The following is a 12,447-nucleotide window of genomic DNA, read 5'->3' on the forward strand; positions in this document are numbered from 1 at the left end:
TGTTAGTGATTAACTGATAAGATTGTGTTCCCTCTGTTAGGACATGAACATTTACTGGAGTGAAGGACAAGAGTAGATATAAAGGGACAAAAGGAATGAACTGTATTGGATATCTTCTTTTCCCCTTCCAGATTAATTCTCCACTCTCTTCCACCCTGTTTTCTGCTCCCAGAAGGCTAATCTCTAAGGACTTCAGCAGTGAACTTCCCTGCCACCTAACCTCTGGTTAGGAAAATAAGAGGACAGGATTAGAGTGAGGATGGGGTATTTACTCCCTCACTATAGAGTTCCTGCCTGTATCCCCCCATCTAGATTTCAACTCTAGCCAGTAACTGTTTCCTCCCATCAACTTCACTGAAGCTCTACATAACTAGCCCTTGAACTATCTCTTGTGAGATCTCTACAACCTAACCTGTGAATAGTCTCTTTATTCTGTGGACACACCATCTGTTTGCTGCTGTGACATTAACTACCACACGCATCTCTCTTACCTATTAAAATAGGAGTTCCTTGAGGGCAGGTCTAGGCCTTATTCATTGTTGTATTTGCCAGAGCTTAACCAGTGCCTGATTGATAATAGATGCTTATTAAACATTTGCTGATTAAAGAATGGTAAAACAAATATCTGTAATTTAGTACAGACTATACATAAGAACAGAGCATCACACACAGCAAGGAAAGACAAGTGGGGCTGGATCCAGTCTACACGGAGCTGGCACAGAGCTGCCTTAGCCTGACACAGAGGAAGGGGTACTTTTTCACAATTAGTCCAGGAAGAGGGGTTCATTTTGGCAATATGCACAAAGAAAGGGCATGTTCTAGCATGTGGTCTTGTGTAAGAAAAAGATAGGACCTAAGTACTTTGGGCAGTAAGAGAAAAGGTTTATATCAGACAGTAAAGAAAGAATCTAGCTAGGAAATGTCTCATGATTACATTTATCATGAGAAAATGCATTGCTATCAGTTATTTGATCTTTACAATTTTTTAATACACCACAAGAATGAGACACAGGTATTTTTAGCCAAACCTACATAAGTTCAGACAATCATAATAGGATTTTTTCAATTCTGATCCAATTAATTGAGGGCTAACTTTGTAGTGGAAGTAATTGAGGGCTAACTTTGTAGTGGAAGATGCTTCCAAATTCTTAACACATGACTCGGCCCTATAAATAAATGGTGGTAAATGAAATTCTGATTTGGTGACAGGTGTACAGACACGGATTTACACAAAGCTTGGGTTCTCTCTATAAAAAAGAAAAAATTCCAAAACCAGCAAATAATTTTTCAGGTTGCTAAACCAGTATCTAAATAATGAGGTTAAAAATTAAATATGCAAATAACAATGCTCTGCTTCAACCCCATCTGATAACCTTAAACAGTAATACAAATAACTAATGCCAAAGGCTCAATAAAATTGCTATCAATAAGACAGATCAGAGATTAACTCTACTAAAGTACTTTTATTCGTAAACGTAGATTTGCTTCAATTACTTGTAAGAAATAATGAATCTGGTATTGCAATGATAATTTAAACAATCTTTGTAACAGACTAAAATGCTCTGGTATTAGCATTTGTGAGACTCAGATACTTAGTAAAAATTATAGGGCTTGAGGTTTAGCGAAAGGAGAATTAGTGAGCTTTCACATTCATGAAGAAGAGTTTATTTTAAGATTTCCAAGGCAAAAGTGGATTACTCAATAGAGAACTCATGCATTTTAATGGTTATATCTGACCAGTCCTCCGGCAAACAAATACCGCAGCTTTTGTTATTCTGATACACTGGGTTAATTTAAATCACTCCTCTTTAGAAGGGTGTCTAGAGAATTTCTGCAAGTTTTGACCTGCATCTCCTCATTCAGAGTTAATGAGAATATGTTTCCATATCATATTTATGTTTCAGGTTTCAGACCCAATAAAGAGGAGCAAAGCAAGTTTGCTATTTTGGGGTCACTTCCTAGAGAAAATGTCTCCTCTTACCTTCTCTTTGACCTTTTCACCCCCTTGTACAATGAAAACAACATTATTTTAAGTCAGGCTGACTTAGATTCAAATTCTATTAGTCTCATTTTTTTTTTAACAGTGTGGATTCTGTGACGCTCAATTTCCCCGTTTATAACATTGGGCTAATAATAACTATTTTTACAAGATTGTTATCAAGTATATAAAAGATGCATAAAAAGCATCTATTTCAGTACCAGATATTTAATAATTGGTAGCAGCAGAGTAGTCCTCATTTTTCATGTTGCTATTATTCCAATTACCCCATCAGGTCCTCTAAGATACCAATTTGATTTCAAGAAACTGCAATGGTTAGGAAAATTATTCAAAATTATTCAGTAAGGCAGAATGAGTCACTAGTAAGTCAGTATATTTTATTTAATGATATGTACCTAGTGATGGTAAGATAGGTTTCTCTAAGTTTTTCTACTATATAAAACCTATGTATAACAAAACAGAATTTTGTCCTGACTGTAATCAGAGAACTAGTGCAGGTGAAAATTTCGTTGAGGGCTGCAAAACCTAAATCAGTCCCAGAACTCTGCAGAAATTAGTTTTCCATTTGTCAATGTTGGTCCACATTTTAGCATTCTCTGTGAGCCATTGACCACGCTTGCTGCTGCCTAAAATATAAAATCTCTGTTAAATGATTTTTTTGCCATTTTTGTTGCTATAATTTTTGTGGCTATTCGTTTAGACACCATCTATATCTCTTCTGTTAGATAGGTGAACAAATGTCCAAATCATTTGAAATGCCTATGCACGCATGCCTTAAACAGTACGATAACAAGGATGGTTTAAGGGACCTATGCCATGAAACTGTAAATCCTCAAATTCCAACCATATTATAATATCAGTATTGAAAGAAATTTATATAAGGAATTAGAAAAACTTCCACAATGTACTAGTACATTACATTATCCAACTTCTCCTACTTTTATTCTTCCCCTGACCCTGAGACTATATCTGGCAACAAATAATTTGCCCCATTCTTTCAAGATGTCAAATGTCTCTTTATTTGAATGATTTGATCTAAGAGACATGGCTTTAAAACAGTGTTAGGGACATCAGGTTTTGTAACCATCTGGGTGGAGGGTTTTGTTGAGTTGGGTTTTTGTTTTTGTTGTTGTTGTTGTTGTTGTTGTGTGGGGGTTTTTTTTGGGGGGGGTTGTTGCTTTGTTTTTTAATTTTTTTATTTATTTTTTTATTTTTTGGGGGTGCTGACAGCAAACAAGTCTATCTGAAAACACACTAAGCTCCAGCAGGTGCCCAGAGCTAATTTGGTTTGGAACTATTTTTAAAAAGCACTAGCTATGTTTTATAACAAGTCAGACCAAATGGCTATATTGTTTTTCTGTCTTCCTGCAATCCAGGGGCCAGTTTTAAAATGTAACTCTAAACAAAAGGCTACAAATTGGCCATGTACTAAACACATCTATAATACTCAGATTCTTAAACCTTCTCACAGATCCCTAGAAACAAAACATTTGGAGATTTACACTTGAGTTTCCACTTAACACATTCCTTCATAAATTCTTTGCATTTCCTGTCAGTAGTTTTCATTTAAATCTAGTGACTTTTAGCTCTGGCCAGCAAGGATGATGTGAAATGCTTCCCAGCAGGCAGATTCAGCCCAATTTGTCAATCCAACCACCTGCTGATGTCATGTGTTCTGGCTTGAGGATATCACGATGGATATTTACTCTCCCTGTGGAATCTCATGGCAGTCTCATCAACTGGCATTCTTCTAATACTCCCAGATTAAACACCCACTTAGGTATGGTGTTTGAAGAACCCTCAGCTTTGAATTGCTCCCATACAGCGTTCAGCCTGGCCTTTCCTTTCCCAAATACAGAAATCCTAGTTGTATTAAAATACAAAGATTGGATCTTTTGCTTTGGTTTTGTTGTTGTTGTTTATTTGTTTTATCTCTGTACATCCCAGTGCAGAAATCACAAATGTACCACCTAGAGCACATTTGTTCTACTATTGAGGCAGCAGGTGTCATGTGAAAAACAAGAGTTTTGGAGGCAGCCTAACCTGCATTTGAGTTCCTACAAGTACACTTGACAATGTGTCATGCTGGGCAAGTTACTTAACCTCTCTGACCAAAATGGAGATAATACCTATCTCACAGGATTATTATGGAGATTAAATGTGATAATATATGCATATATGTGTATATGTATATAATGCCTAACATTAAGTCAGCTTCATAATAAATGCTCAATAAATTTTTGTTTCCTTTCAATTGTCTTTAATAGTGATTATAATCCAAATCTCTGTGTCTTGTGCTCATTAAGCCCTAGTGAATAGGGAAAGGATGGGATTTCAGGTAGGGAAAGAATAAGGCCCCCAAGTAGGCTCTGAGGGTATTTAGGATATGCAGACATTGAGACAGAACAAAAATAAAGGTAAGAAAAATCAGACTACTCCATCCCAACTCCTAGAGTTAAAATATTTTTCTAGTAATTATACTATAACCACAGAAAATAGAAAATAACCAAAAAAAAAAAAAAAAAAAAAAGATTAGGCCTCAAAGGAGAACTATAAAGATTAACCAGACCTAGCAAAACATATCTATAGATCACAGATGTCACAAGAAACAAAGACTCTCACACAACGTATAAGCGTCCTGTTTAGTTCCAGACCACTGACCTAACCACCAGCAAGTTCCTGGTAAAGTCTTAATGAAAGGCCAGAAATGAAAAGCCATCACTGGCAACCAGGTCAGGACCTCTCTCACTCCTGAGAGCATTTTCTGAATCCTTGCTTAATAAAACCCTAACACCTTGCTCACTCTCCTCTGTACGCAAGATTTGTCTTTAATTCCATGAGACAAGAATCTCACTCTCCCGCTTCACCAGGAAGCAGTTTAGTCAAGGACATTCCAAATACCCCTTCCATGGGATGCTCACAGCCTGCAACATAACTGGGGCAGGTTTCAGTAGCTTCATTTCAAAGATTGGGAAACCAAGGTGCAAAAAGATGCGGTAATTTTCCCAAAGCCTCAAAAATGTGAGTAGAGAGTCTAGGTTAGAACCTGGATCATCTAAATCCAGTTTTCCCCCCAGTTTTATCATTGCTGTTTGATTTGGTTCAACACATCCTTATTTAGTGCAAAACTCTAGATAGTTTCCATCCTTGGCAGACTCAGAAAAGAGTTGTAAGCATATGGGGAGAACCACACACTGTCAGAGACGTGTCCACTCTGGCCCATCTCTGTCCCTCTGCCAGTGTAGCCAAGGATCCTACTGGGGGAGGACATGGCTACCTTCCATACCATCAACTTCAAAAGGTTGGGGCATTAGGGCCAGAAAGGACCGCAAAGGGCAAGTGATGGCCTAAAGCCAAGGTTAAGATGTGATGAGTTCAATGTTGACATTTTGAGGTTGAAGAGACAATAGGACAGCTGGCTCATTCTGCCCTCATTCAAAGTGTTTGGTGTGTAACACACAGTCCTCTCAGTTGCCCTGGGAGGACAGAGCTACTATCTGGTTGGCGATCAGACTTGTACCCCAGACTCCCAAACTTAATTCTCATCTGTGTGGTCTCAAAAAAGCTGCTTTGTGTTTTGGTATAAAAAAAAATTCTTATTTCACTTGAGTCTCACAATCACACTGGATTATAGACAAGAATACCCATTTTGTAAACTTACGGTTCAGACAATGTTAGCTGGTAAGGGATGGGACCAGAAAGGCTGTCTGACTCCTTGTCCTAAATTCTTTAAACCACCTCACCACCTCATATTGTAGCCATGGGAACTGGGTCTCTCTCCCTCATGTTCTCCTAGTATGAAGCGTTATAGGAAGTCTATAAACAGTTGCTGAATGGATGAACAACAAAGGGACAATGAGGAGCTACATGCTCCAGTTTTCTACTCATTCTGCCTCTTGTACTGTGAACGAAACTCCCAGAAAATTCAGCTGAAATAATCAACTCATTTTTGTCCTGTTGTGCTGGTTTGTCATGTTGCTACAAGTCAAAGTGGTAACTGATCAAGGTCAAAGCATCCAAAACATTCACGAAAAAAAGTTGATCAGGGAAGATTGCATAAAACGATCCAAAAGAACCAAAGGTAAACACACACACACACACACACACACACACACACACACAAAACCCATGAAGTTAAAAACCACAAAACTAATGCACCCCATTGTTGCTGGGTAGGCACTTCCAGTTTATCTCTGCTGCTAACCTATGAAAATTGTAAATGTGATTTTAGAGCATGAATGTAGTAAAGCCATGTGGCCAGCTCAGAAGTCAGACTCACCAGGTCTGAAAAGTTGGAATATGAAAGTATTAAAGAGGATGAATTATAGGTGTCCCATGGAAGCAAATGAGAAATTGAGAGAAAATTGATTTGAGGATACTCCAATGATAACAAATAGTGAAACAGAATGTTTTTGTTAATTTGTCCAAATTAGGTCAACAAAAACTCCTCAAATCAAGTAGAATTCTTCTTCCTCAACTTCTTTCACTAATTCTTTTCATATTATCATTGTTCATAACAGATTAATTATTCAGGGGGTCCAGGAATTCTTTTGTCAAAACATTCCTGATTACTTAGAAAATTCTCAATGGCCTGGGTCCCTGCGAGTGGAATGCTGTTCACTCAAGTACTGTTTGTGATGCTTCTTATTCCAATGTGGCAAGACAACCTTTCAAAGCTAGGCCTATTATCTGATCCCATTTCTGTTCCAGATTTAATGTAAATTCAGGAACACTGAGGGGCAAAACCTTTTATAGTGAAATTAAAGATATCTACACGATGTGAGGAGAAGAAATGTGCAGGATGTTTAGAAACTTAGTTTGAGTTCTAGGAAATGTCTTTTATATTTCTGGTCTTAACTGAGGGAGATGTTAATCTTTTTATTCATTCCCATGAAGTGGTAAATATGGTGGATCATGCTATTTGATATTCTCCAAAATCTCAAATCAATACATTATACATCTGTGGAAATAGAAAGTCTTACAACAGGGAAGCCTAAAATAAACAGGTAAGGGACAACCAGAATTACCTAAGGATGCCAAGACACACACACAAAATGCCAAGAGAAAGTCAATATAGGTTTTGGTTGGTTAGTTGGTGGGAAGATGGGTAGGAATCTGTACTTATGAGAAATCTTAAAACAGTGCTTCTTGACCAATGATACCATATCCAGGGGCCATTTTGGACATTTGTGAAGCTTATTTTATTGTCTAAACAGTCAGAAGATGGGGCGCTTGGATGGCACAGTTGGTTAAGCATCAGATTCTTGGTTTCGATTCAGGTCATGATCTCAGGGTTTTGGGATCAAACCCCATGTCAGCTCATGCTCAGAGCGGAGTTTGCTTGGAATTCTCTCTCCCTCTCTCTCTCTGCCTCCCCCTACCCCTACACACTCTCTATATAAAATAAATAAATCTTATAAAATAAATGGTCAGAAGATACTGAAGACGTTTAGTGGATGTGGGTCAGAGACAACAGATGTCCTGAAATAATGCAAAGAAATATTCTATGTTCTGTATAATTTGTCCAGTGTCTTGCCCTATATCCATGTAGGTGAAAAACCTATTTATAACTGTCTAAATCTCATGCATAGGCTTTCATTTTTGCACTTTTGTAAAGCACTGGGGCATTTGCAGGGGTGGGGGTGGTACTGCACAGATTGCCACTATGGGATTATTTGAGGGAACATTTTGCACTATCTTGTTCCCAACTTTACCAAGAGTTGTTCATTGTTCTCAAAAATCACGTTACTAACATAATGCCACTGACTGAATGAGACCTCAGTAAGCCACCTCTGCATGTGTAGGTATATCCATCACCAGGATTTCTCATATCTGACTCCTTCAATGTGTCCTCTTGTGTAGAAATGTCAAAGCATTTACTTACTGAAATACTGAGGTTTTCCTATAAATCACTATTCTCTCATTTGTCCCTTATAATTGAAGTTATGTTGTAGTTTATATAATCTATAAAACACACTGCAGTGTTGCAGATGATTATTTATAAAAACCATTTTGATTTTTTTTTAAAGATTCTCTTTTATTCATTTATGATAGTCACAGAGAGAGAGAGAGAGAGAGGCAGAGACACAGGCAGAGACAGAAGCAGGCTCCATGCACCGGGAGCCCGACGTGGAATTCGATCCCGGGTCTCCAGGATCGTGCCCTGGACCAAAGGCAGGCGCTAAACCGCTGCGCCACCCAGGGATCCCCCATTTTGATTTTATATCTCCAACATTTCTTCCACATTTATTATTTGGCATGATGGAGTTAGGAAATTATCTGTGGATGCTAAGATTAATGGAGGAAAATTTAACAAGAAACAGCGTATTTGCCTAGTCAGAGAGCATCTCTTCACAAATTGTTCACTAATTACAAAGACAAAAAACATTACTTTGTGGAGGAGAAGTCCAGCAAATACCACTTTATCAGACAATCAAGGTTTCAAAACTATTCTATATAATGTTTATGTGTGTGTATACATACACAGAGAGATTGAAGTACAGGGAAGGAGAGAGGAAGGGAACAAGCAAAACTGAAATGAAAGCTTGAAAAATCTGGATTAGGAATTTTTAAATTATCTGACTACTTCATGTATGTCTTTGAGGGATTTGTGTTTTATAAATAATTACTGTTAATTTTCCATTTTATAGGTGTAGACAGACCCATGGACATATCTAAGAATAATAACAATGGGAGGAAGTGATATTGAGAAAGAACAATACAAATTGAATAGGAGTCATGATTTTTTAAACAATGGTGGTTGTAGACATATAACCAATATACTTTTATCCTAGTTTACAAACTTTTATAAAGTCAATGAGATTTGAATATAAGAGACACTGATAGACTTTTGATGCCAAACAAAACCAAATCCAAGACCTCACTCTAACCCTTCGCAATGTATGGCTTCTCCCAGCATTTGCAGATGGCAGTTTTGCACACATTCCCTAATTCCAATTCATAGTCTTCTGAGAAGCCGTGCACTAGAACATGTTATGTCCCCATAATCATCCTCCCAAGTACAAAATATGAAGTAAATGGTTAACCTACCAAAGAATTCTTTAGAAAGATAGGTGGACTAAGGACTTCAAAGGTTTCAAATCTTTCATGAGACCCTGGACCTACCCTTGTTGCGCAAAGAGGAATATGAGGTAGGGTATTTTCCTTTCCGAAAGCACAAGAACCATTGTGCAGCCAGGCTTTCCAACCCAGGTGGGAATGGAGGGTTCCAATGCAACCCCAAAAGCAGGAAAGGGTTTTCTCCTTTGCAAGCAGTTGCTTTTTTTCCTGGCAAACAAGCCAGGTGCCAGAAACTTTACCCAGTTGGTGAGGGAAAGAGAGGCAAGGAAGCAGAAGGGGGAGGAGGATGAAGGAAGAAAATAGTATCATTAGAAAAGTGAAAGATGATGTCAAAATAATTATATGAGATAACTTCAGAAAAGTTAGATGCTTTTTCAAAGCATTTAAAGTCTCTCAGGGCTCTTAAAAGACATAACCCTGCATGGAGGGGTTTTCTGGGGTTCAGGTTTCTTATCCAACCATAGAAAAACAGAAAAGAGATCTCACACTCAGAAGTCACAAAAGTATGCACACTTGTGTGAGCCCTCTTGCTGGTTGGGTTTAATTTCTTTGTGCTAAACAGAAACTGCTCTCACAAGTTAGCACCAACCCCAGGGACTCTTTGCTAGTGTGCTTCCTAGGGCTTACATCATTTTATGCTTTTGTTCTACCTGTTTCTATTGTCTGACACGCTCTCCTCTCCCTTTCAACTAAACAATGGATATATCTCTCCCAAGTCCCTTAGTTAAAATCTTATTTTATCTTGCAGCTATCAGGAAAAAACAAAGTCATTTGGGGTCATCTCTCCAAGGTTGAGAAGCCTGAGCCACCCACCTGCTCCTGCTCATCAAAATTAAATCTGCCAAGTGCTGAGTTGCTTGAAAACGTCCTGTTAAGTCATTTAAAGATGTAGCTCTTCATATAGCTAGCAAAGCATAACCTTAATTTGAGACATACACCTTGCCACAATCACAGAACCTCACCACAAAATGCTTTCCTTACTAAAAAATAAAATAAGCTCCTATCTAAAAATATTATCCACATTTCACATTCAGATTTCTTATCTCTTTACCACATAGAGCATTCTTTCACATGCACATGTAATCTTGCTCACAGTAAAGCATTTTTTTTGAATTGACAACACTGTATTAGTTTCATATGTACAATACAGTGATTCAATACTTGTATATATTGCAAAATGATCACCACAATAACTCCAGTTAACACCCATCACCATACATATGAGTTTTTTCTTCTGATAAGAACTTTCAAGATCACTCACCTGGCTACTTCCAAATATGCACTTAGCTATACTCACCATGCTGAACATTACATCCCCCACGACATTCATTTTGTAATTGAAAATTAGGACTTTTTGACCCCCCTCACCCTTTTCCCCACCTCCCACCCCTGTCTTAGGCAACCACCAATCTGTTCTCTATATCCATGAGTCCAGTTCCTCACTGTTCATTTGTTTAGATTCCATATAGGAGATCATACAGTATCTTTTTGCGTCTGACTTGTTCCACTTAGCATGATGCCCTCGAGGTCCATCCATGTCGTCAAAAATGCCAACATTTCATTCTTTTTAATGGATGAATGTTCCACTGTATATATTTATATTCCACATTTGCTTCATCCATTCATCCATCAATAGACACATTGTTTCCATGTCCTGGCTATTATAAATAATACAGCAATGAGCAAGGGATTATATATACTTTTTGAATTATTATTTTCATTTCCTTTGGATAAATACCCAGGAGTGGAATTGCCAAATCATAGGGTAGTCCTATATTTAACTTTTTGAGGAACCTCCATATTGTTTTCCGTAGTGGCTGCACCAGTTTACCTTCCCACCAACAGCTGCACAAGGGTTCCCTTTTCTCCACATCCTCACCCACACTTACTTTTTGTCTTTTTGGAAAATCATTCTAACAGGTATGAGGTGATATCTATCTGTAGTTTTGACTGTATTTCCCAGCAAAGTTGAACATCTTTTCATGTACCTGTTAGCTGTTAGTCTTCTTTGGAGAAATGTTTATTCAGATCCTCTGCCCATTTTTTAATCAGATTGGAGGAGGGGTTGCTATTGAGTTGTAGGAGTTCTTTATATATTTTTAACTCCTTACTAGATATGTCATTTGCAAATATTTTCCCCCATTCCATAGGTTGTTTTTTCATTCTCTTGATGGTTTCCTTTACTGTGCAGGAGCTTTTTAGTTTGAAGGGAGTCTACCTTGTTTTTGCTTTTGGTGTCAAATCCAAAAAACCATTGCTAAGGCCAGTGTCAAGGAGATTAGCACCTATGTTTTCTTCTAGGAGTCTTAGGATTTTGGGTCTTACATTCAAGTAAGTCTCTCATCCATTCAGAGATAATTTTGTGTGTATAGTGTAAGACAGGGTCTGATTTCATTCTTTTGCATGTGCTTATCCAGTTTTCCCAACACCATTTATCGAAGAAACTATTCTTTCTCCATTGTATATTCTTAGCTCCTTTGTCATAAATTGACCATATATGCATGGGTTTATTTCCCTTGTATTCTTTTCCATTTATCTACGTGTCTGTTTTTATGCCAATACCATGCTGTTTTGATTACTATAGCTTTGTAGTATGGTTTGAAATCAGGCATCACGATGCCTCCAGCTTTTTTCTTTCTCAAAATGGTTTTAGCTATTTGTGGCCTTTTATGTTTCCATACAAATTTTAGATGTTTGTTCTATTTTATTTAAATTCAATTAATTAACATATAGTGTATTATTAGTTTCAGAGGTAGAGTTCAGTGTCTGTTCTATTTTTATAAAAAAAATGTCTTTGGACTTTTGATAGAGATTACATGAATCTGTAGATTGCTTTGGGCTATATGGACATTTAAACAATATTAGTTCCTCCAATCCATAAGTGTAAAATACCTTTCCATTTTTTTGTCATCTTCAATTTTTTTCATTAATATCTTCTAGATTTCAGTGTACAGGTTTTTACCTCCTTGGTTAAGTTTGTTCCTAGGTATTTTGTTCTTTTTGATGCAGTTGTAAATGAGATTATTTTCTTAATTTCTCTGATAGTTTATTAGTGCATATAAACAGGTTTATTTTTTTTAACTTTCATTTATTTATGATAGGCACACAGTGAGAGAGAGAGAGGCAGAGACACAGGCAGAGGGAGAAGCAGGCTCCATGCACCGGGAGCCTGACGTGGGATTCGATCCCGGATATCCAGGACCGCGCCCTGGGCCAAAGGCAGGTGCCAAACCGCTGCGCCACCCAGGGATCCCTAACAGGTTTTATATATTGATTTGTATCTTGCAACTTTATTGAATTCACTTATTAGTTCTAACAATTTTTTGATGGAGAACTAAGATTTTCTGTATAAAATATGCTATCTGCAA

Source organism: Canis aureus, chromosome 28 (assembly GCF_053574225.1).
Source record: "Canis aureus isolate CA01 chromosome 28, VMU_Caureus_v.1.0, whole genome shotgun sequence".
Taxonomy (NCBI): Eukaryota; Metazoa; Chordata; class Mammalia; order Carnivora; family Canidae; genus Canis; species Canis aureus.